Source organism: Schistocerca gregaria, chromosome 2, assembly GCF_023897955.1.
Source record: "Schistocerca gregaria isolate iqSchGreg1 chromosome 2, iqSchGreg1.2, whole genome shotgun sequence".
Lineage (NCBI taxonomy): Eukaryota > Metazoa > Arthropoda > Insecta > Orthoptera > Acrididae > Schistocerca > Schistocerca gregaria.
Genome location: NC_064921.1, coordinates 603255468 through 603278904, shown reverse-complemented (window position 1 = coordinate 603278904; position 23437 = coordinate 603255468). Strand labels below are relative to the sequence as shown.

Below are 23437 nucleotides of genomic sequence, written 5' to 3'. Positions count from 1 at the left end.
GCGAATGGCTCACGGGAAGAATGACTGCTGCTTGAGCATCAGTGTGAACTCTAATCTAATCTAATCTAACTTTACCTTCATGGTCTTCTCACGAGATACAGGGTATATTTCTATTGGTGACTGAGGACAGGGTACTGAATAAACTTACATCAGTATTTACGTCATTTGCAGGTTAATAATTACAGCTATTACAAGGTGTATGTTTTTCGGCTAGTTAGTACCTCGAATTACAAATGGGAAGATGACGTCATTACTGCTTATTTGCCCCTGGGCAGCAGATCAGGTGTTCAAGTGTGGATGCGTGGACGCAAAACGCGTAGTCTATACTGCCAAACGCCGCCCACTTAGTGCTGCAGCTACGAGTGCGCAGAAAACATCAGATCGTGAAGTTCGTGATGTTTTCGTGGGAAGACTGTTCGATGCTAGGAGAAAACAACCAAACACACTGAAGTTATGAGTAGCCTGTTTGTATGTTGACAAGTTATAGACTGTGTTAATATCGGTGATAGTGCTCTGCGCCCTCGGCAAGAGATTCTGTGGTTGCAGAGACGAGCAGTTAGCGAGTGGATAGTGGAGACTCTGTGTTGGTAGAACACGCAATGTAAAGTGAGATGAAATGATGTGTTTATAAGAAAATATGAAGGGAAATGTTTGATGATAGATGTTATTGATAATGTTTGGATAGTAGAATTATTGACAACTATATAATTTTTTGAACTGGATGTCAGATGAATAAGGTAAAACTTCCTAAATACATTGTTTCCTCTTCAACAAAATCTTTCTTTTTGCTAACCATATGCCTCCTAGTTGCTAGAATCTATAGTAATTACAATCTTTTTATTTTGTTGGACGTTGTTGCTACGTGCTGTATGTAATTGCTGTAGTTCGTGTTATGAAGATTTTATGTGACGTAAGTGACTAACATCTACATCTACATGAATACTCTGCAAATCACATTTAAGTGCCTGTCAGATGGTTGATTGAACCACCCTCACAATTCTCTATTATTCCAATCTGGTATAGCGCGCGGAAAGAACGAACACGTATTATCTTTCCGTACGAGCTCTGATTTCCCTTATTTTACCATGGTGATCGTTTCTCCCTATGTGTGTCAAAAAAATATTTTCGCATTCGTAGGAGAAAGTTGGTGATTGGAATTTCGTGAGAAGACTCCGTCGTAACTAAAAAAAGCCTTTCTTTTAATGATGTGCAGCCCAAATCCTGTATCATGTCTGTGACACTCTGTTCCACATTTCCCGATAATACAAAACGTGCTGCCCTTCTTTGAACTTTTTCGATGTATTCCGTCAGTACTATCTGGTAAGGATCTCACACCGCGCAGCAGTATTCTAAAAGCGGGCGAACAAGCGTAGTGTAGGCAGTCTTCTTCGTAGGTCTGTTACATTTTCGAAGTGTCTTGACAAAGAAACTCAGTCTTTGGTTAGACTTCCACACAACGTTTTCTATGTGTTTCTTCCAATTTAAATTGTTCGTAATTGTAATACCTAGGTATTTAGTTGACTTTATGGCCTTTAGATTGATTTAACGTGTAACCGAAGTTTAACGAATTCCTTTTAGCACTCATGTGGATGACCTCACACTTCTCGTTATTTAGGGTCAACTACCACTTTTCGCACCATTCAGATATCTTTTCTAAATCGTTTTGTAATTTGTATTGATCTTCTGATGACTTTATTAGTCGATAAATAACAGCGTCATCTGCAAACAACCTAAGACGGCTGCTCTGATTGTCTCCCAAATCGTTTATATAGATAAGGAGCAGCAAAGGGCCTGTACCACTACCTTGGGGAACACCAGAAATCACTTCTGTTTTGCTCGATGACTTTGAGTCAATTACTACGAACTGTGACCTCTACAGGAAATCACAAATCCAGTCACACAACTGAGACGATATTCCATAAGCACGCAATTTCACTAAAAGCCGCTTGTGTAGTACAGTGGCAGGAATTCACAAATCCAGTCACACAACTGAGACGATAGTCCATAAGCAAGCAATTTCACTACAAGCCGCTTGTGTAGTACAGTGTCAAAAGCTTTCCGGAGACCCAAAAATACGGAATGGATCTGAAATCCCTTGTCAATAACACTTATGAAAACAAACGGAGTTTGCACTATTGGGATTCGTGAATGAAAAGAGTTTAGGCAATTAACAGAGTTGGAGGTAGTTTCACATTTCTTGGATTTGTATTACTGTTAGGGTTTCTTGAAATTCAGGGCCATTATTTTGTGTAAATTATTGGAAGTCATGTTGTCAATGTATAGCAGTCAGATTGCGTTGGGCTTGTATATTGTGGGTAATAAATGAATGGGTTAAGTTTGGATTGTCTTTGTCAGGGAAAATTCAGTAGGTCAGTGCTTAATAAACAAAATAATTAACAAACTAGATTGAAAATGTGTACATATTAAGGTAGCACACGTAAAAATATCTGCTCTTGCACACGTTACAGCCGGTATATGTTGGAAGAAGCAGCATGTCGATTGACTCTTCTAGGAAGGGACGCTTTCGCAATATTAATAGTAAAATGCAGCGTGACGCAGAACGTCTCATATGCAAAATTTAGTTTTGTGAAACCGGATTAATCTTGTTGAAACACCCTGCATTACTAGTGAGCCTAGTAATGGCCGCAAGACAATGAAGATGAAGACATACTACCTTACTTGCACAGCCGAGGTCAGAACAGAGCTCGAAAGTGAGAGCTCTCGTATAGGGACTACAGAAGTTTTACGAAATGACTAACTGGCCCCCAAATGCCGAACCAGAGATCTTATAATTACGTGTGCAGATTAATTCTCGGGCGTGATGTGGCGCACAGTCACTGAAGCTGGGCTAAGCAAACTGTGATCGATAACGGGCGACAAACAATATTATATTTAACTCGGGTGCGCAGATAAGACGGGGCAGCGGCCCTTATCGCCGGCCGGCAGAGTGGTGCTGCAGCGGCCCGGCCGCAGCGCAGCCTCCACCTGCCGCGCCGGCCACCGCGGGCTCTGCGCCATCCTCTGCCGGCGGCCTCATTCGCTCGCGGTCCCCACCGCCTGCTCTTTTTTGATTCCGCTCTAATAACGCCTAACAGCGTCCGGATGGTCCAAATAGGACGGACCGCCTGCTTAACTTATGCGCCGCATCTCGCCGCACGTCTTTCATGTGCGCGCCGAGACGGCCACGGCGTTGTTTTAAAAGTCAGATGCCGAGACTGCGAAAAAGAGCGCTTCCATTTATCCCGCAGGAAAATTACGCCGGTTCCTCGCAAGTAGCGCGTTCTGCAATATAATAACCTCTAAAAGGGGAGTGCGAATAATGAATAAGCATTTTCGAACGGCGAGAAAAAGCTACTGGCGTGTTACGGCGATGACTAGTGGATCACCTTTTATTTTTGTTATATGAGAATGAATATATTCAAATGGCTGAAATAGGGAACGGAAAACTGGACAATATTTTATACAGCCGCCTCTCTATAACGCTCATGATTTTCCGAAACTGTCCACTCGCATTTACGTGACAACCTGTCAGGTGCCCGAATAACCACGTTTTGCAGCGTGGACCCCTGTGAGACGTGCAGGAAAAGAGTCACTGAGGTTCTGGAAGGTAAGCGACAGGTATGTAGAGCGGTGCCGACTCCAGTACGGTGGTCAGCTGCGCTGACTTTCTCTGTTGAGAATTGATGGCGTGAACAGCCTAAGGAGGTCCTACATATTCTCGATTAAGTTTAAATACGGGGCGTTTGGTGGCCAAAGGTGTACGGTGTACCCGTCCTGATACACGCACACTGCCGGCTGTGTGACATGCTGCATTGTCCTGCTGGTTGTTGCCAAGGTGTCGAGGTAAAACAAAACTGCATGCAGGGACGCACTTAGTCTCCAAGCACACATGCACACTTGTGTAGATCCATTGTGATTTCCAGAGTGACGAGATCATTCTGGGAATGCCACGAAAATATTCCACAGAACAAAACGCTCCTTCCTCCGGCCTGGACCCTTCCGATGGATGATTGCCGGCCGTTGTGGCCGAGCGGTTAGAGGCGCTTGAGTCCCGAACCGCGCTGCTGCTACGGTCGCAGGTTCGAATCCTGCCTCGGGCATGGATGTGTGTGATGTCCTTAGCTTAGTTAGGTCTAAGTAGTTCTAAGTTTAGGGGACTGATGACCTCAGATGTTAAGTCGCATAGTGCTTAAAGCCATTTGAACCTTCCGATGATTGTTACTGGCTGTTTGATTTCAGTCCGAGGTTGCATGAAACGTGATTAACTGAAAAGGCCACCTGTCGCCTCTCGGTGGACGTCCAGTGCGGTGCTGGAGTGAAAACTCCAGCCTTCGTCGCCGATGAATAGCTGTCAGCATGGGTGCGTGAACCAGGCGGTTGCTGCGGAGGTCCATATGCAGCAACGTTCGCTGAATGGACATTGAGGAGACACTGTTCGTTTCCTCTTGGTTCGTATGGGTGACAAGCTGATCAGGAGTTGCACGTATATTCGCCCGTACACATCGCAGCCATCGTTCGTCCCTGTCATCTATGATCAGTGGCGTCGGTTGTGGATATCGCCATTTTGCCGCCACAATATACTTTAACCAAGGCGGCAAGCGAATACAAAGCTTCCATCTTTGGCTCGAAAACCAGTGAGCCTTTTGGGCGTCAGATAAACCGCTCCTTTTCTGCAACACGGCAACGAAGCGCTTTATACACCTTCCACAGCTAGTGGGTGGTTATTGAACGTTGACACTGAACGTAGGCGGTGGTCATATTAATGCGACTGGACCGTGTACATGGAGACTAAAATGACGACATTGGCTGCTGATGGAGATTTCGTTGACATTCTTGTGAATAAGGGATGTGCGATGTTGGCAAATCTTCGAGGCAGACTTCGATTTCTTCATCGACATCTAGACATCGTTTGCTGATAATAATCTTTCCCAAAGTATCGAAGTTTTTAACACCGTCATTAAATAATGAATTGACTGAACAAACTTACAAATACGTCTAGAATCATAAATATTAATTAATAAATGCGGCAATAATCAACATTACGATATATCACAACTTTCTGTATACACACTGTAAAGATCCCAAATCTGAGAGAAATTTCCCTTTCAGTCTATTGCATTTTTGATAGAGAGCATATCCTGCTTTCAAGAACAGTCTTTCAGAAGCTGACGATGTGATTTTACATCTCAAACACTTCAGTAGTTTTTTGTAGTTTTGGATAGGTACCATCGATGATGTGATCCCATACATCCAATGAATCTTGTTTAAGACCTAGAAGGCGATCTTTCAGATCTTCACAAACAAAAATTGTATTCTAAATAAAAATATTCGTTCTAATTACAACATAACCAATACACCACAATTCTTTAAAGAGTCTGGTATAAAATAGCTTCAAATTCCTGATTACTTTACAAATTTTTTGTGTATTAAATATTTGACGTTAAGCGTGTTAGTGCCAGAAAGTTTGAAAAAGATTTGATATTATGTTTAAAATTTATTGTAAGTTGCTAAGTGTGAGTGTGAATGTGATCTGAGTAACTTGCGCCCTGTTTAAAGGGACAACGTGATTTTCACGCATCTCAGTGTTTATGACTTTATATCTCCCGCACTGTGTGTTGTACAATGATATAATTTTGGAGATACATTCGGTGCTGGTGTAATATGAGCAAAATGAATCTCGAGTGGAGGTAGTGATAAAGGAATAATAAGTTAAAACGTCATGTTTGATACGGCGGTTTTATTACTTACACGAACAGCGAAAATGAAGAAAGCGATCAATCTTTTTTTTCTTTCATCGTATTGATGGGGGGTGACAGCGGGGAAAAGTTTCGTAAAGGTTCGAGACGCTGAGTGAAGTTTATTGCAAGTCAAATACTAGATAAATATGCACTGGGTATTTGCGCGCGGTGAATTATATTGCCTCAAGACACACAGGGTATTACACAGCTCACGTTAGACATATCTGGAAGTTGTAGAGGGGACGTAGCAGATCAGGACTCTCATACGAACCCATCCCTCCAACTGTACTACAGAGCCTCAAACTTATAGGCGCCGGAGACTGTAAATGTATGTATATACTGGGTGTTTCCGTGATGCATTTTAGAGCCCATCTTCACTGGACATTTTTTCCCTTGCTTTGGTCCACACTGCCACATCTGAAAGATGTCTGTCCTACAGTCTTTGCAAGAGCAGTACCAGTACACGTACTCCACTGTCAGAGTACCAGAACGATTTCCGGCTATAACTTTGGACTCGGTCGTTTTCAGTATAAGGACCTTTACCTCAAATTGACACATTTATCCTTTCCATTATCCTACAACGTTGGTAGAATCATCACGGAATCACCCTGTATATATATTTACAGGCGTCGGCACCTATAACTTGGGCTCTCTGTAGCGCCGTTGAATGGCGTTCCTATGTAAAACTTGATCTACTAACTTGTAAGAGGACGTAGTAGATTAAGTTTTACAACCTCAAGAAGCGTGTAACGCGAATTTTGAAACACCCGGTATGTGCACTTTTTAACAGTAATACTTGTCTTACTTGGTTAAAACTATAATATAAGATTATACCTCCTAATACGTAGATTATGACAGCATTTAAATTTTTCAGTTTTGTCAATAACTGTATGAAATTCTGAATATGAAACTTTTGTGGCTCTAGGAAGCCGATATGTAGGTAACCTGCAACTGGGCGGGGTGTCACGATCCGGGTCAGCCGTTTGACGGTAAAGATACTTCAGTCCCCTTTTTTTATTTTTTAAGTAATCATCACACTGTGCACGGATAACAGGCAACTTGTTGTACTTTATTAGTTTCTCCGTACTCGATGAGGCAAAAGTGCAAGGCATACACTTCACATACACGGTTGTAAGATGACATATTCCACTGGATATCTAAATCACAGTTAGTCGACTACTGTAAAACTACAGACTTCATAAGTTTCTGTTTTGCGGCGTATGAGCGCTTTAAGTTAAGATAATCGCACATGTGGTGCGTGTGCGACTTTGTACACAGCTGGCCGTCCAGTTGCACAGTGACAGATAAAGGCTCATTAAAAACGATGCACTCGCTATCGAAATATACACGTCGTTCACATTTAATGGTGTAGATTACCTGGGGAGAACCACTTCGCCTTTATCAGAATCTGACTTTTTACCGAGTGAGAAGGTGTGTTTAGGCGCTGAACGCGCTTTGCCGCAGATACGGGATTGAAATCTCTTGCCACATATCTGTTCTGCGGTTACACGCAGTTATTTCAAGCACATCCCGAGACGTCCACTTCAACAGGTCGCCAACGATTCCCCTCGCACGGCTGTCCGCTGGAGCTAGTGCCCCGGCACCGGCTGATCGCGATCTCTGCTAGATGTTAAACTTCAACGATTTATCTTGATTCTGTTAGTATGGTGTGGCAGAGTACAGCAGACAATTAGTGTGTCAGATATTAGTTCTTTCTCGTTGCCGTAATTATTTATCCTTCAAATGTCAGTCTGGAAATTTTAATTACACGTTCGGTGTTGGCAAGGATAACCGGTTGCATTTTCTCGATGTACCTTACGAAACTATGAAGTGTTATTGTAGTTTTTTATGGTGAAGTTCTACGTTTATTGCAATGATTAATAGGACAGTTAAAGTCCGTTTTGTCTTGGATGAACATAAATGTTATTAAAAAGTTTCGGGATTGAAGAAGTTTCCCACGGTAAAAGTTCAGGAATGCTTTCGAAGCGCTGCGGGCAGACGATTAGCGTTCGTAGATGATGCTGAGACGTCTTATGATAGACTTTGCGCTGTTTTAGCGATTTTGGTGAAACCGTCTTTCATGACCAGAAACGCATAAGTAACTTGGTTACTAAAAACTGTCTAAAATACACCATACGAGAGATGTTTTGCAAGAGTTACATGCATCGAAGAGCTCGGAAGGCGGGTATCCTAATAGTGCGGTGTCGATCGTCAAGAATGTTTGTATGTACTAGCTTTTTTATAACGACAGTTAGCGGGAACGGAACACTTACTCACATTTCATTCGGTTGGTAACGTACACTGGACGAACGTTGTTGTGGTCTGAAGAAGGACTGACAAGGTATCTCGTCTCAAGGACTCTTAAAAATTAAGTGGTGCATAGGAGAAATCTTTATCACATCAAAGCGTACCTTTTTTTACTTTTGTTAATTCTGAATCGTTTTAAATCAAGGTTTTGTGACCTTTTATATATCTGTTGCTAGGATTTCCTACAAACTCATAAAAATACCTCAGAACATTCTGCGACATTGCAGATTACTCAGTACTGAAAGGTCGTACTACTGTTCACTGCACTGTAGGCACTGGACTACTACAGTACTATTTAAGTCAACAGACTTCAGAGTCAGCACTTTCGCCCCACTGTATTGACATAGTGACACTGAACACAAAATTACATCTAAATACGGAGTATAAGTACGTGCGTGACATTTACATCGTTTTACAAGATGCTACTCAGATGATTAGACTTTGCCAACGCATTCTTTTGTACGTCGATTATCTTACTGTACAATGTAGCTACAGCTCGGAGAGTAGTGAAATTAAGGCTAACAATGCACATAGAAGTAAGAGAGAAGCAAGCGTCCACAGGATAATCTCCGCGCAAAAGAAAATGGAAGGTTTCTAAGTTTAACGTGCTTTTCTGACGAATAGAACAACATTGGAAATAAGCTACAAGTTCAACAGTTACATCCAACCCCGTTGCTGTTCGAACGCGTATGATGTATGCTGATTCTGCCTTCTGAAAGCAAACTCGCTACACTTTGCCTTATCAGAGCCAAAACAGCAATAGGGTTCGGTCATCCACGGAGCTGGGTTGTCAGGGGGGACAAAAGAAAAGAGGGTATGAGCAGAAGTCTTGTGGGGGTTGTTGAGGGAGCACCTAATCGCAAATACTTTTCAGAATGTTTATTTTATACCATCAGCGATTTCCGGTCAGTATGCCAAGCTTGAGAGGGCAACGATTGTTTTAGTGCAATATCAGAACCGTCAGAAGCATGTTGTCTGCTTCTGTAACTTGTCCTGATGAATGACGTTTTGTCAAGTGTAAAGAACACGTGAGAAGTTTTAACGGTCATGAAGAACAATGTGAAATGTAGGTGTACCTATGTTTCACTAGATCAAGTTACAGGAACAGAAGACGTGCTACTGACGATTCTGATACAGGACTCAGACAAGTGTCGCCATCTGAATGGTCCGAAACCGGCCACGCCAGTATAATAAAACTTCTTAAAAGTACTTTTGGCCCGTTGAGTTCTCCTTGGATATTCCTTAAATGAATAACAGCCACGGACTTCAACAAGGCCTACCTTGGATAACATAACAGCAAAAGTTCTTTGAGCACGTGACAGTGTGACGGCGTAAAAGTTACAAACTATCGAGTGATATTACTGTTCGTCCTCGTGTGGTAGCTGATGTACGCCACCGTGACAAAGACATCTGCAACAGTGCCGGAAACGTTGGAACATTTTACACCATGATACAATAAAAGTTAAGTAGTTAGTTATGTGTTCCACCCGCCATCTGAATGATTCTGTTATCGAAATGACGGGGAACGAATCAGTTTTCAAGATATGTATACATGATTTAGTAGTGAAACATTATTTTTTTGGTCCTACTCTTGCACTGAAGTACAAAACAAGTGGCTTTTTTAAAAATGAAGAAATGATTTTAGGTTATATTTAAAACTTGTTTTTCTATCTGTCAGACATTTTGTATTATTGGGCAAATCATCAACGATTTATGTTGTTGCATATTGAACCCCGTCGCTAGCCATTGACAGCATTAATGGTGGGTAATAAAGGTCTATTTTTCTGTGGTGTTGTGAGTATGGACATCAGTATTCTTCTGAAATTGTGATGGATTATTTGTGACGAATTTTACTTCCTGTACAGAAGCCATTCGTGCCTTTTGGCACCATATTGTATGACCAGTTACTGTTAATAGCAAGGTGTGTTGTTTGACAATGGCCGTGTCAACCCGAAACCGGTAACTGCTGCAGCATAGATTGTCTATTAATGCAACTGAGACGGATAAAATTAATATATATATATATATATATATATATATATATATATATATATATATATATATATATATATATATATATATCAAATTTCCTCAATGCTGGGTAACTGCGGGTCTACCATACCGAGATAGCACGCCTAAAAGAAATAAATAAAAAAAGTTGGTTAGCTTATTTCCGCACATGATTGAAGAGCATTAAAGTAACCGATACTAGGCTGCACTTCAGAAGAGAACGCGCAAATGATGACAAGCAGAGATTCGTGCGTCTGTGAAAGTATCTATGAGCGAAGCATGAAACAAATACCACAGTCATACCTTAGCAGAAGTTCTGGCAGAGAACCCTCCATGTAGAGTCGCTAAGCTGGTCTAAGGCTTTCATCCAGTCACTTGTTGACCAGTCTAGTGTGGCTGCTGAAGATAGCAAACCGAAAGCCGAAGTTTTAAAGTTCACGAGCAACAAATCGTTCACGCACGAGAGCTGTGCAAATATACCGTCGTTTGACCGTAGAATAGACGCCCGTATGGACGACATAGTAATAGGCATCGCTGGTGTAGAGAAAGAACTGAAAGAGTTGAAAACCCGGATGGAATCCAAGTCGGTTTTTTAAAGAGTACTCTGTAGCATTAGCCCCTTGCTTAGCTTTCATTTGTAACGAATCTTTTGCCCAGAGCAAAACCCCAAGCGACTGGAATAAAGCTCAGGTGACTCTTCTATATAAGAAGGGCAAAAGAACGGACTCGCAACATTACAGACTAATAGCTGTAACACCAGTTTGCTGCAGAATACTTAAACACATTCTCAGTTCGAATATAATAAATTTTCTTTCATTTGTAACGAATCTTTTGCCCAGAGCAAAACCCCAAGCGACTGGAATAAAGCTCAGGTGACTCTTCTATATAAGAAGGGCAAAAGAACGGACTCGCAACATTACAGACTAATAGCTGTAACACCAGTTTGCTGCAGAATACTTAAACACATTCTCAGTTCGAATATAATAAATTTTCTTGAGACCGAGAGTCTCATGTCCACCGATCATCACGGTTTTAGAAAGCATCGCTAGAGCGACACTCAGCTTACCCTTTTCTCACACGATACACTGCGAACTAAGGATGAAGGGTAAGAGGCAGATTCTATATTTCTAGATTTCCGGAAAGCGTTTGACACGGTATCTTTGACACGTTGCCCGATTGCAAGCTGTTAAAGAAGGTACGAGCATATGGAGTAGGTTCACAGATACGAGAGTGGCTTGAACACTTCTTAAGTTACCGGTATAGGGAGTATTCATCAGAGGCAAGGTCATCGCCGGCGAGTGACCCCGGAAATATGACAGAACCGCCGTTATTCTCTGCATATATAAATAATATTACGATTAGGGTAAGGAGCAATCTGCTGTTGTTTGCTGACGATGCTGTGGTTGAAGTTGAGCGTAGAAGTTGAGTGACTGCAGAAGGAAACAAGATAACTTAGAAAAAATTTATAGTTGTTGTGATGAATGGCGACTCTAAATGTGAAAAAAAATGTAAGTTAATCCGGAGTAGGAAACACAAATCCTTAATGTTCGGATACAGCATTAGTAGTGTCCTGTTTGACACAACCACGTCGTTTAAATATCTGGGAGTAACGTTGTAAAGCGATATGAAATGGAACGAGTATGTGAGGTTTGTGGAAGAGAAGGTTTAATGGGAGAATTCTAGGAGATTGTGATTGCCCTGTAAAGGAGACCTCATATGGGACGCAAATACAACCTATTCTTGAGTACTGCTCGAGTATTTGGGATCCGTACGAGGTCCAACTAAAGGAAGACATCAAAGCAATTCAGATTTGGGCTGCTATTTTTCGAGAAACGCAATTGAGAGAAAATAGAGAACGGTTGTTTGAAGCTGAGTGCAGAACGATTGTACTGCCTGCAATATACATTGCGCGTAAGGGTCATGAAGATAGGCACCGAGAAATTATGGCTCATACGGAGGCATGTAGTCGTTTTTTCCTAGCTCTATCTGCGAGTGGAACGTGAAAGGAAATGACTAACAGTAGCGCGGAACACCCTCCGCCGAGCACTGTACTGTGGTCTGCGGAGCATCTATGTAGAGGTCGGCACGAAAGTACTCGCTGAGAACATTTGGTGGTTTAGAAGGAAGTTAGAAGCGACGTGGCGACGAAAGAAGGTGAGTGTGTGATAGCGGTGGTGGGGTTGGTGGTGGGGAGGAAGTATGTGGGGGGGGGGGGGGGGGGGAGGCGGGTGGAAATTGGCAGCGTGGCGGCGGCGGCGGCGGCGGTCCGCGTACCGCCTTTCACCAGGCCAGGCCAGGCCGGCGGGCCCGGCTCACCTCGGCGGCCTTTAAACGCGCTGGCCGGCTCCGCGCTCAGGTCGGCCATTTAATAACGGAGACACGTTCCGCTACGCCACAGCCGCGGCCGCAGGGCTGTCCATTGCACACAACGCCCTCGCAACACGCCACAGCTCCCTCACGATCCCGCCCGCTACGACTGCAGATCTTTTTGTTTGTTAGTGAGGTGCAACTGAAATTTTTATAGCTGTCCGTAGAGTGACGTCACAAACATTTCTGTGCATTAAGAGGAATGTAGTCGAATTAAACGCCGGCCGGAGGAGCCAAGCGGTTCAAGGTGCTACAGTCTGGAACCTCGCGACCGCTACGGTCGCAGGTTCGAATCCTGCCTCGGGCATGGATATGCTGTAAGTAGGGTGGTTAGGTTTTTATATTGGTAACGCCACGTAGCGCTCTGTTTGAAAATCACTGGCTGTGCTGTGTGCAGTCTGTGGCTAGTTTGCATTGTTGTGTGCAATTGTAGTGTTGGGCAGCTGGATGTTAACAGCGCGTAGCGTTGCGCAGTTGGATGTGAGCGAGCAGTGGTGGATGTGGGGAGAGATATGGCGGAGTTTTGACAGCGGATGATCTGGACAGAGTAAATTTGTAAGACTGGATGTCATGAACTGATATATACATTATGACTTTTGAACACTATTAAGGTCAATCTTTCATTTGCTAACTGTGCCTATCAGTAGTTAGTCACGTCAGAAGTTAGACGCTTTTATTTAGCTGGCAGTAATGGCGCTCGTGGTATTGCAGTAGTTCGAGTAACGAAGATTTTTGTGAGGTAAGTAATTTGTGAAAGGTATAGGTTAATGTTAGTCAGGGCCATTCTCTTGTAGGGATTATTGAAACTTAGATTGCGTTGCGTTAAAAATATTGTGTGTCAATTTAGTGTTGATCAGAATAGGTAAAGAGCGAAATGTCTGAGTACGTTCATTTCTGCTCAGCTGTTTGAAAATCAAATAATGTAAGAGGTTTATCAGCACAGTAGTAATTCATTATTTTTTCTAAGCCGACGTTTCAATGTGTGGCGTCCTTAGGTTAGTTAGGTTTAAGTAGTTCTAATGACCACAGCAGTTAAGTCCCATACTGCTCAGAGCCATTTGAACCATTTATTTAAATTAAATCGGGTGATGCTTAGGGTATTAGATAAAGAAATGAGACGCTTAAAGTAGTAAATGAGTTATGCCATTTGGGGAGCAAAATAACTGATGGTCAAAATAGAAAGGATATGAAATATAGACTGGCAATGGCAAGGAAAGCGTTTCTGAAGAAGAGAAGTTTGTTAACACCGAGTATAGATTTAGGTGTCAGGGAGTCTTTTTCTGAAAGTATTTGTATGGAGTGTAGCTATGTATGGAAGTGGTATGAGGACGATAAATAGTTTAGACAATAAGAGAATAGAAGCTTTCGAAATGTGATGCTACAGAAGTATGCTGAAGATTAGATGGGTAGATCACGTAACTAATAAGGAGGTATTGACTAGAACTGCGGAGAAGAGAAATTTCTGGCACAACATGACTAAAAGAATTGATCGGTTGGTAGGACATATTTTGAGGCATCAAGGGATCATCAGTTTAATATTAGAGAGCAATGTGGAGGGTAAAAATCGTAGAGGGAGACCAAGAGAGGAATACACTAAACAGATTCAGAAGGATGTAGGTTGTAGTAAGTAGTGGGAGATGAAGAAGCTTGCACAGGATAGAGTAGCATGGAGGAGCTGCATTAAAGTACAACAACAACAACAACGACGACGACGACGACGAGAGCAACGTAAAGCGATCTCAAATTCTGGCTAGTTTTGACGTTAAAACTTTTGTTCGATAGTCGGTCGACCTTTTTATGTGATAAGAAAACCGTCAAATTTGTAAGATTTGAATATACAACGTGGTATCGCCCAGAGATCACGCTGCCACACCAGATTCGACAGCGTACATCGATACCACAGACTTTAGCGAGCTCTCGCAGCAATCCGCAGTGACGAATGGGAGAGGCGGAAGAAGACACGCCCTCTCTCTCAGCACAACAGCGTCCTCGCACGGAGGTCAATATAGAGCCGAGCATGGAAGCGCTCTGCCCAGTTCGTGAAGCAGCCAACGTCATCGAGCAGGACCAGTGTCACTTAAGCTTCACGTGGACATGTCGCTTTGTGAATGCCGAACAGCTTTTTAACCGATGTCAGTTGTAAATTGTAGCGCACGCCTGTGGCAAAGATCTGTATCAAGTGAACTAAATCTTTTCACCATTGATCTCATAAAACGAAGTAATACTTCATCTGTTGTAGTGCCAGTGAGCCATCTCCCAGTTATGGGCGGACGATTGTAGTTTCGTCTGGCAAAGAGGATATAAAATGTAGACTGATAGTAGCAAGAACAGCTTTTAAGAAAAGAAATTTGTTAACACCGAATACAGACTTAAGAGTTAGGAAGTCTTTTCTGCCCCTATTTGTTTGAAGTGTAGCCTTGTATGCAATTGAAACGTGGATGATAAACAGTGTAGAGAAGAAGAGAACAGAAGCTTTAGAAATGTGGTTCAAATGGCTCTGAGCACTATGGGACTCAACTTCTGAGGTCATCAATCCCCTAGAACTTAGAACTACTTAAACCTAATTAAACCAAGGACATCACACACATCCATGCCCGAGGCAGGATTCGAACCTGCGACCGTAGCGGTAGCGCGGTTCCAGACGGTAACGGCTAGAACCGGTCGGCCACCCCGGCCGGCTAGAAATGTGGTGCTACAGAAGCATGCTGAAGATTACATGGGAAGCTCATCTAACCATTAGGGAGGTACTGAATAGAAGAGGGGAGAAAAGAAGTTTGTGGCGCAACCTGAGTAAAAGAAGGGATTGGTTGATAGGACACATTCAGAGGCATCAATTCGAGGGAAGTACGCGAGGTAAAAATTGCAGAGGGAGGCCAAGAAATGAACACAGTAAGCAGATTCGGAAGGATGTAAATTACAATTGTTATTCGAAGATGAAAAAGCTTGATCAGGATGGAGTAGTATGGAGAACGGCGTCAAACCAGTCTGTGGTCTGATGACCACAACAAAAACTACTGTTCGTAACATATAATAACTACGAGACTAATATGACGTAAGCAGTGGTTGCGCATAAAAGTGATAGCGCACCTCTGAACGTGTTCGTCGAGCAGTATTTGTTCTGACTGTGACCTCGTCGCACCTGCGTAGGCGCATGCGCCTGATCCATACAAATTAGTTATAAACTGGTGTACCAAACAAATACCTTTAGCTAGGACACTGATTCAAATGTCACAATGAATGTTCTAGTACCAAAGAGAAACAATAAAAATATTTGCTGGAATATAAGTGAAAATCGGTATTAAACTGAAAATTACAAAATAATGAAAAAGTCTTCTGAAAGGATTCGTAATAACAGAAAACATGGGTCAGAGGAAAACTGCATTCGAAGGAGTCCTAAAAGCCTAAAATACCCAGTGCCGAACAAATGCTAGTACAACGGTAGAGTCGAAAAGGAAATGAAAGAAAACGGTGCGATGCGATTACGTAGCTGGCCCATCGCGCATACAGTCGTCAGTGACAGCTCAAACTTGTGATTTTAGCAGTTCTGTAATCGTTCTACTACTCTGTGCAACCGTTGTGTTAAAGAGATTGTTATACAAACTAGATATTAATATTGAACACTTATTATGATTTCACCTCGACATTTTGACGAAAAATCTTCGGCACCGATCTGAACTGAGCAGTGCACAGTCATTTTTTTTTTAAGCACCACAGCGCCGTGTTAAGCAATATCTCTCATTTTCGTTTAAGAGTCTTACATCGATACCGCCAACGGGTCTAGAGCTTTTGGGTATTTCAAGTAGTCCGTAGTTGAACAAGAGACCAGTGAAAGTTTGCTTAGGCGTTTGGAAGAAAAAATGTCTGTCGGTGACGGTTCGCATTTTGGTATTTATATGAACGATGCAGACGCACGAATCCGAAACAGCGATGACAACGATATACATCATTATAAACTTTTGTTTTTCTGACCTCTCTCGCCCAGCTGGGTGTTAGTAACAGCAGATAGCACTAGTACCAAAATTTCTGAGCGACGTGGCGCAAAAACACACAGGTAAGCACTTTCGGCACCGGTTGGATAATTTAAGGATGAGTTAGGAGTCTTACCTGCAGGCTGGGATAAAAACACATGTCACTAACGGTGGCATAATGAATATCTTCAGTGCTGACTGAAAGAGTGAAAAGAAGACACCAATGTATACTCGTAAGTCACCAGTCGTTCGCGTACTGTTGGTAAGCGTTTGTCTCTCTAAACGCACATCATTTAGTGAAGAGAGATCGCCATTTTCTCACAGAAACTGGACCACAACGTAAATTATCACTTTTTTGTTATTGGCAGAGCGTTTCGCTAATGTCAACTTCACCTATCCTCTCGAAAAACGGATGGCAGCATAATTTGACGTAGAATCCGTATCAGTGTCCAACTTGGCATTTGATGCTCACTTAAACCTTTGCTCAACATGTGTCTCTTCTCTGGTCTTGCGACTAACCGCACTATAGAGTCTGAAAGTCCATAGAACATTCCCAACACTAAACTGAAGAGTCACACATGATCGCAATGAATCCAATGCTTCACGCGTGGAAGCAGGACACAGAGATAGAAAAAAAATGTTGTAGTTTAACGGCTCGTCGTCAGAAAGATCATTTGAGACAGGATATTCGTTCAGACAGACAAGAATCGGAGACTCAGTCAGCCGTGGCCTTATCAGAGGAAGTTAGCCGGAAAGGTGCAAAGCACGAGCCCAGTGTATTGACCACAGGGCTACCTCATCCTGTGGGAAGCATGAATGACAACGGTACGTAAAGGTGCACAGTTTCCTCTCCTTTTACTCCAGGTGTTGAGGAGACTGAAGCCAAGTACGATGCTTTCGGACATCCAGCTCAACCCCAACCGCACTCGACATGCTACTACAGAATGAATCACTACCGTCGTACCTCAGTGACAAATTACGATTCTCCTGCCATGATTTCCACCATTAAGGATTGCTTAAAAATTAAGCAGATCTAAAGAAGCGAGGAAGCAATTCTTTGATTTGCTCAAACAGCAAAAGCAGATCCGTGTACGAGGCAAAGAAATAAATATTTACTCCACGGTTTTCAACAACCGTCACCAACATCTCTTTGTCTAATGATTATATAGAGAGATTTATGTCTCACAACGTTACTTCCCAATTTATGAAGGAGACAGAGTCAGCTCAAGGCAAAAACTAGAGTTTCTTCACAGCTTTTTGGACCTACATATAAATAGCACACACGTCCGACGTTTTCGCTATTAGGTATCTTTGCTTAACATGTACTGCTTCGACGTGCCGCTCGCGGTGCTCTAAAAAGAAGAGCGAAATAGTAGAGCAGGACGACAAAGCAGGCACGTTCTTGACATCGCTTCCGCTAGAACGGACCGTGACTAACTGTAGGCGGTCAATTCGCCGTAAGGCGCTCGTTCGGCTGATTCGTGTAGATTGTTGTGTAACTTTACGCAGGTTATTCAACAGACATTTTCTTACACTTAATGAGGCCTAACTGTCAGGCATAGAAGCCAGAATTAGGCACTTGTCTATATACACACGATTAAAACGAGGAAGTTGTTTTGTAATGGGCACATATTGAAGTTTTAGCCTGTATTATTACTACCACAGGTCGTCGACACGTTTGTTACAAAATTATGATGATATTTTTCTTTCCCTATTCTCATGACTACAGAAATGGCATATCCTACTATGAACGTGCTGTAAGTAATCCACTAATTCGTCAGTCATTTGGAGCTCACTATTGTTGAACTCACACTCTGAATTTACGATGAAGTACATATATCAATGAAGTTCATTTCTTCTAATGCACCTCTCGGGAAATGAATATTTGTACCACGCAGTATTTGTGGTAAACTTTTGTCACACAAATGCAAACGAGGAGAAGAAGGTCATATGATAGGGCTTTAGCTATATTGCAAACCAGCATAGCATTAGTGACATTTACAACCGTTTTACTGACATTATTTTACTATTACCACCAAGTAACTATGTTTTATGTAATCATTTATGCTCTTGCTAATCTTTTGGGCAGTTTGTTTGTTCTCACTCAAGCTTTCTGTAAGGTATTTGGAAACCGGATGTCTCTGTCTATATGCGAGATTATACAGATACCTATATCTTCCCTAAATATGTGTGTTTGTTCATTTTCTTGAATTTCCATGACTTACCGACTTACTTCAATTTTCGAGACTTCTTCTTTTACTTTTAAAAGTTTGACCGTCGATCGTCTTTAAGTTTAGATGACCAAACCATAATGGGTGCGTTTTCAGTTCGTCTGCAGTTGTCTGCTCGACCACAATTCGTCTGTGTGACTCTTTCTAATCCTAACATCGCACCATTTCTCTGAGCATCATAAAATGCTAGTGACGTTAAAAAGGTAGTCATCTTAGGCGGATACGGTGCATCGATTAAAACAATTAACACCCATAGGAAACCAGATACGACAGTTTCCTTAGAAAAATTATCTGAGATTCATACCGACTTTTTTGCCACGTCGCCCCAGAGTGTTCTTTGCTCCAATAAACTCTGGATTTAGTATTTTATCCATACTCGGCAGCTGTACTTCTGTGCATAATCAAGAGCCTGCTGCACAATAGAAATTTAATTTCCTAACCGGTTGCCGGCCGGGGTGGCCGAGAGGTTCTAGGCGCTACAGTCTGGAACCGCGCGACCGCGATGGTCGCAGGTTCGAATCCTACCTCGAGCATGGATGTATGTGATGTCCTTAGGTTAGTTAGGTTTAAGTAGTTTTTGAATCTAACCAGTTTCGGGCACTTAGTACCCTTCTTCACAAGATTATACCTATTGTATTATTTTCGAGTGTCAACAATGAGATACTTTCAGCGAAACGCCGTTGTTATGTGGTTCATAGTGCCTGCACAAAAATGTTATAAATAAGCCAAACAAGTCTGACTTGCATTATGAACCACATGACAACGGCATTTTGCAGTAAGCACCTTACTGTTGACATTCGCAAATAATGCGATAGGTTTAATCTTCTGAAGAAGGGCACTAAGTGGCCGAAACCGGTTAAGAAATTAAATTTCTATTATGCAGCTGGCTGCTGATTACTTCCATATAAACTAGCGGCTTGTTCTGTCGTGGAAAACTGTGCCTGAAAACCTGAAAAATATTTCTTGCTCTGTAGATCATCAAGGTAGGTCGGGGAAGCGGTGGAATCGATCGAAAGACGAATAATTTGTTAAAGAGTGCACGGTGACGGTAACGGGCATGCTAATGACGGATGGGCGAGGCGGAGGAAGCGACTGGCCGCTGGCAGCAGTGGCCAAGAGGAAGGTAACGGTGCCACTAGCGACGGAAAGTATCGGGCAGCTGGCCGCGGCGGTGCCGTTAGGCCTTCCTTCCTTACCTTGGCGGCGTGCTGTCGCGTCGTCAGCGATTCGGCCGTCACGATCGGAGCATCGCGTTCTGCTGCGACGCTTGATGACAGGACGCGGGTGGTCGGCTCGGGAAGCTGGGGGACTGCTCGCCGGGGGTGCACTCGGTAGGCCTGGGCGAATGGAGCGTCCTAACCCTGTAACTGTTGGCGGCGAGGTCCGAGGTCCGTGGCGCGTGCGCTGTCAGCTGCGTGTCCGTCGCGTCCGACTGCCGCTGCGCTACTGACAGCGGGCCGGCGGCGGCCGGCGCACACGCGGCACGCCCCTGGCGGAGGCGGCGGGCACTCGACGCCGGCAGCCCCCACCACGGCCGCGCCGCCGCTCCTGCCATCCAGTTCACCAGCGGTCCTCGGACCGGCCACCTGTCCTGCGTTCTCCCTAACGACAGGGCGCACGAGTGCGGATACTGCAAGTGTTCTTCAAGGAATGTTAGCGATTCGTTAGAAGGAGTGAATACACTACTGGCCATTAAAATTGCTACACCACCAAGATGACGTGCTACAGACGCGAAATTAACCGACAGGAACGAGATGCTGTGATATGCAAATGATTAGCTTTTCAGAGCATTCACACAAGGGTTGCGCTGGTGGTGACACCTACAACGTGCTGACATGAGGAAAATTTCCAATCGATTTCTCATACACAAACAGCAGAAACGTTGTTGTGATGACTCGTTTAAGGAGGAGAAATGCGTACCATCAGGTTTTCGACTTTGATAAAGGTCGGATTGTAGCCAATCGCGATTGCGGTTTATCGTATCTCGACATTGCTGCTTGCGTTAGTCGAGATCCAATGACTGTTACCAGAATGTGGAATCGCTGGGTTCAGGAGGGTAATACGGAACGCCGTGCCGGATCCCAACGGCCTCGTATCACTAGCAGTCGAGATGACAGGCATCTTATCCGCATGGCTGTAACGGATCGTGCAGCCACGTCTCGATCCCTGAGTCAATACATGGGGACGTTTGCAAGACAACCATCTGCACGAACTGTTCGAGGACGTTTGCTGCAGCACGGACTATCACCTCGGAGACCATGAATGAAGTTACCCTTGACGCTGCATCACAGACAGGAGCGCGTGCGATGGTGTACTCAACGACGAACCTGGGTGCACGAATGGCAAAGAGTCATTTTTTCGGATGAATGCAGGTCCTGTTTACAGCATCATGTTGGTCGCATCCGTGTTTGGCGACATCGTGGTGAACGCACATTGGAAGCGTGTATTCGTCATCGCCATACTGGCGTATCACCCGGCGTGATGGTATGGTATGCCATTGGTTACACGTCTCGGTCACCCCTTGTTCGCATTGACGGCACTTTGAACAGTCGACGTTACATTTCAGCCGTGTTATGACCCGTGGCTCTACCCTTCATTCGATCCCTGCGAAACCCTACATTTCAGCAGGATAATTCACGACCGCATGTTGCAGGTCCTGTACGGGCCTTTCTGGATACAGAAAATGTTCGACTGCTGCCTTGGCCAGCACATTTTCCAGATCTCTCACCAATTAGAAACGTCTTGTCAATGGTGGCCGAGCGACTGCCTCGTCAAAATACGCCAGTCACTTCTCTTGAAGTGTGATATCGTGTTGAAGCTGCATGGGCAGCTGTACCCGTACACGCAATCCGAGCTCTGTTTGACTCGATGCCCAGGCGTATCAAGGCCGTTATTTCGGCCAGAGATGGATGTTCTGGGTACTGATTTCTCAGGATCTATGCATCGAAACTGCGTGAAAATGTAATCACATGTCAGTTCTAGTATAATGTATTTGTTCAATGAATAATCGTTTATCATCTGCATTTCTTCTTGATGTAGAAGTGTAGTAATTTTAATGGCCAGTAGTGTAGCTTACCGAATGTTGGAATTTCCTAGCACATACGGAAAGATTCGTAAACACGTCACTGACGTCGATTTGCAGTAGGAGATTGGAACATAAACTGTGTTCGATTCTTATGAATTACCTCGAAGAAAACGATCTGTTAATACGCAGTCAGCGGATTCAGAACCAGCTCTTTATTCCCAGAGAGTAATGAGTTAACGCATTTGATACCATTTATCACAGGCAGCTACTATCCAAATTGCGTGGGTATTGAACAGCATCTCAGTGGTATGACTGAATTCGTTATTTCCTGTTAGGAATCCCACAGTTCGTAGCAGCTCATGTAAAGTCACCGAGTAAAACAGGAATGATATCTGACATTCCCAAAGAAATGTTATAAGGCCCCTGCTGTTTCTGACCATACACAGTGTAATGGGTGTAAGAGCAGATATCTTTCTGTGGTTGTTTTTTCTCTACATGGAACAGTCTTCCCACAAACGTGTCACATTACTTACTACCTTATGTTTTCTGCGTAGTCGTAACTGCAGCACTAAGTTGACTGCGCCTGTCAGTGTAGGCTAAACGTTTTACATCCATGCAGCCACAGTTCCAACACCTGAACTGCTGCGCATCATATGCATTAATGGTTTGCTCTTGGCACGTTTACCTGGAGATACCAACCAACCTGAAACCGTACTACTGCTAACAGCTATAATTATTTGTTTGTAAATGACATAAATACTGACGTAATGTCACTCAGCACACTGCCCTCAGTCATCAACAGAAATATCTGCGTTTATACCCAGTACTCCCTTTGTAAACACTCTGGGAGACCATTTGAAAAGCCCGCATAGATTTTTCTCAGATGATGCAGTCACCAGAAGATCAAGATCAACTGCAAAATTATTTACACAAGATACCATATGCTGCGAAAGGTGCTAATTGACCCTCAGTTACGAAAAATCTGAGGTCATATACATGACGACTAAAAGGAATCCATTATACTTCGGTTACACGACAAATCACACAAATCTAAAGGCAGTAAATTCAACTAAATACCTAGGAATTAACATTACGAAGAATTTATATTGGAACCGTCACAGAGAGAGAATGTTGAAGGAAGTCAAACCAAAGACTATGTTTTATTGGCAGAACACCTAGAAGGTCCAGCAAAGCCACTAAAGTGACTGCATACACTAAGCTTGTAATTTCTCTCTTAGAAATATTGCTGTGTGATGCTGAATACTTATCAGAGGATTGACGGAGGACATTTAAAAAGTTCAAAGAAGGTCTGCTCGTTTTGCATGATCACGAAATAGGGGAGGAGTGTCACAGATATAATACACGACTTGAGATGTCATTCATTAAAACAAAGGCGTGTTTCATTGCGGAGAGATTTTGTCAGGAAATTTCAATCTAAAACGTTTCCCTCCGAATGCGAAAATAATTTGCTGACTCTCACCTATATCGAGAGAAATGATCATTCTAATAAGATACGAGAAATCAGATTAGGTAGATTGTGCTGCCATCTACTGCCAGGTACTCCATATCAGCGACCTCAGTAGTCGTTAGACATCATGACAGAGCAGAATGGGATGCTCCGCGGGCTCACGGACTTCCAACGTGGTCAGCTGATTGGGTGCCACTTGTGTCATACGTCTGTACCCTAGATTTCCACACCCTTAAACATCCCTAGGTGCACTGTTTCCGATGTTATAGTGAAGTGGAAACATGAAGGGACATGTAAAGCACAAAAGCGCATAGATCGACCTC

At 43.3% G+C, this 23437-nt stretch overlaps 1 protein-coding gene across 2 annotated transcripts in view; it reads right to left on the bottom strand.

Moving 5' to 3' along the window:
* Positions 1–20069, bottom strand: part of LOC126334546 (protein dimmed-like) — a 264729-nt gene extending 244660 nt beyond the window's left edge. The window contains exon 1 of one of the 2 annotated variants that reach the window (XM_049996912.1): positions 19818–20069. The gene's annotated coding sequence lies outside the window, so the exon portion shown is untranslated. The remainder of the gene's footprint in view (positions 1–19817) is intronic. The other variant, XM_049996913.1, reaches the window with a different exon arrangement.
* Between the last annotated feature and the right edge of the window lie 3368 nt (positions 20070–23437).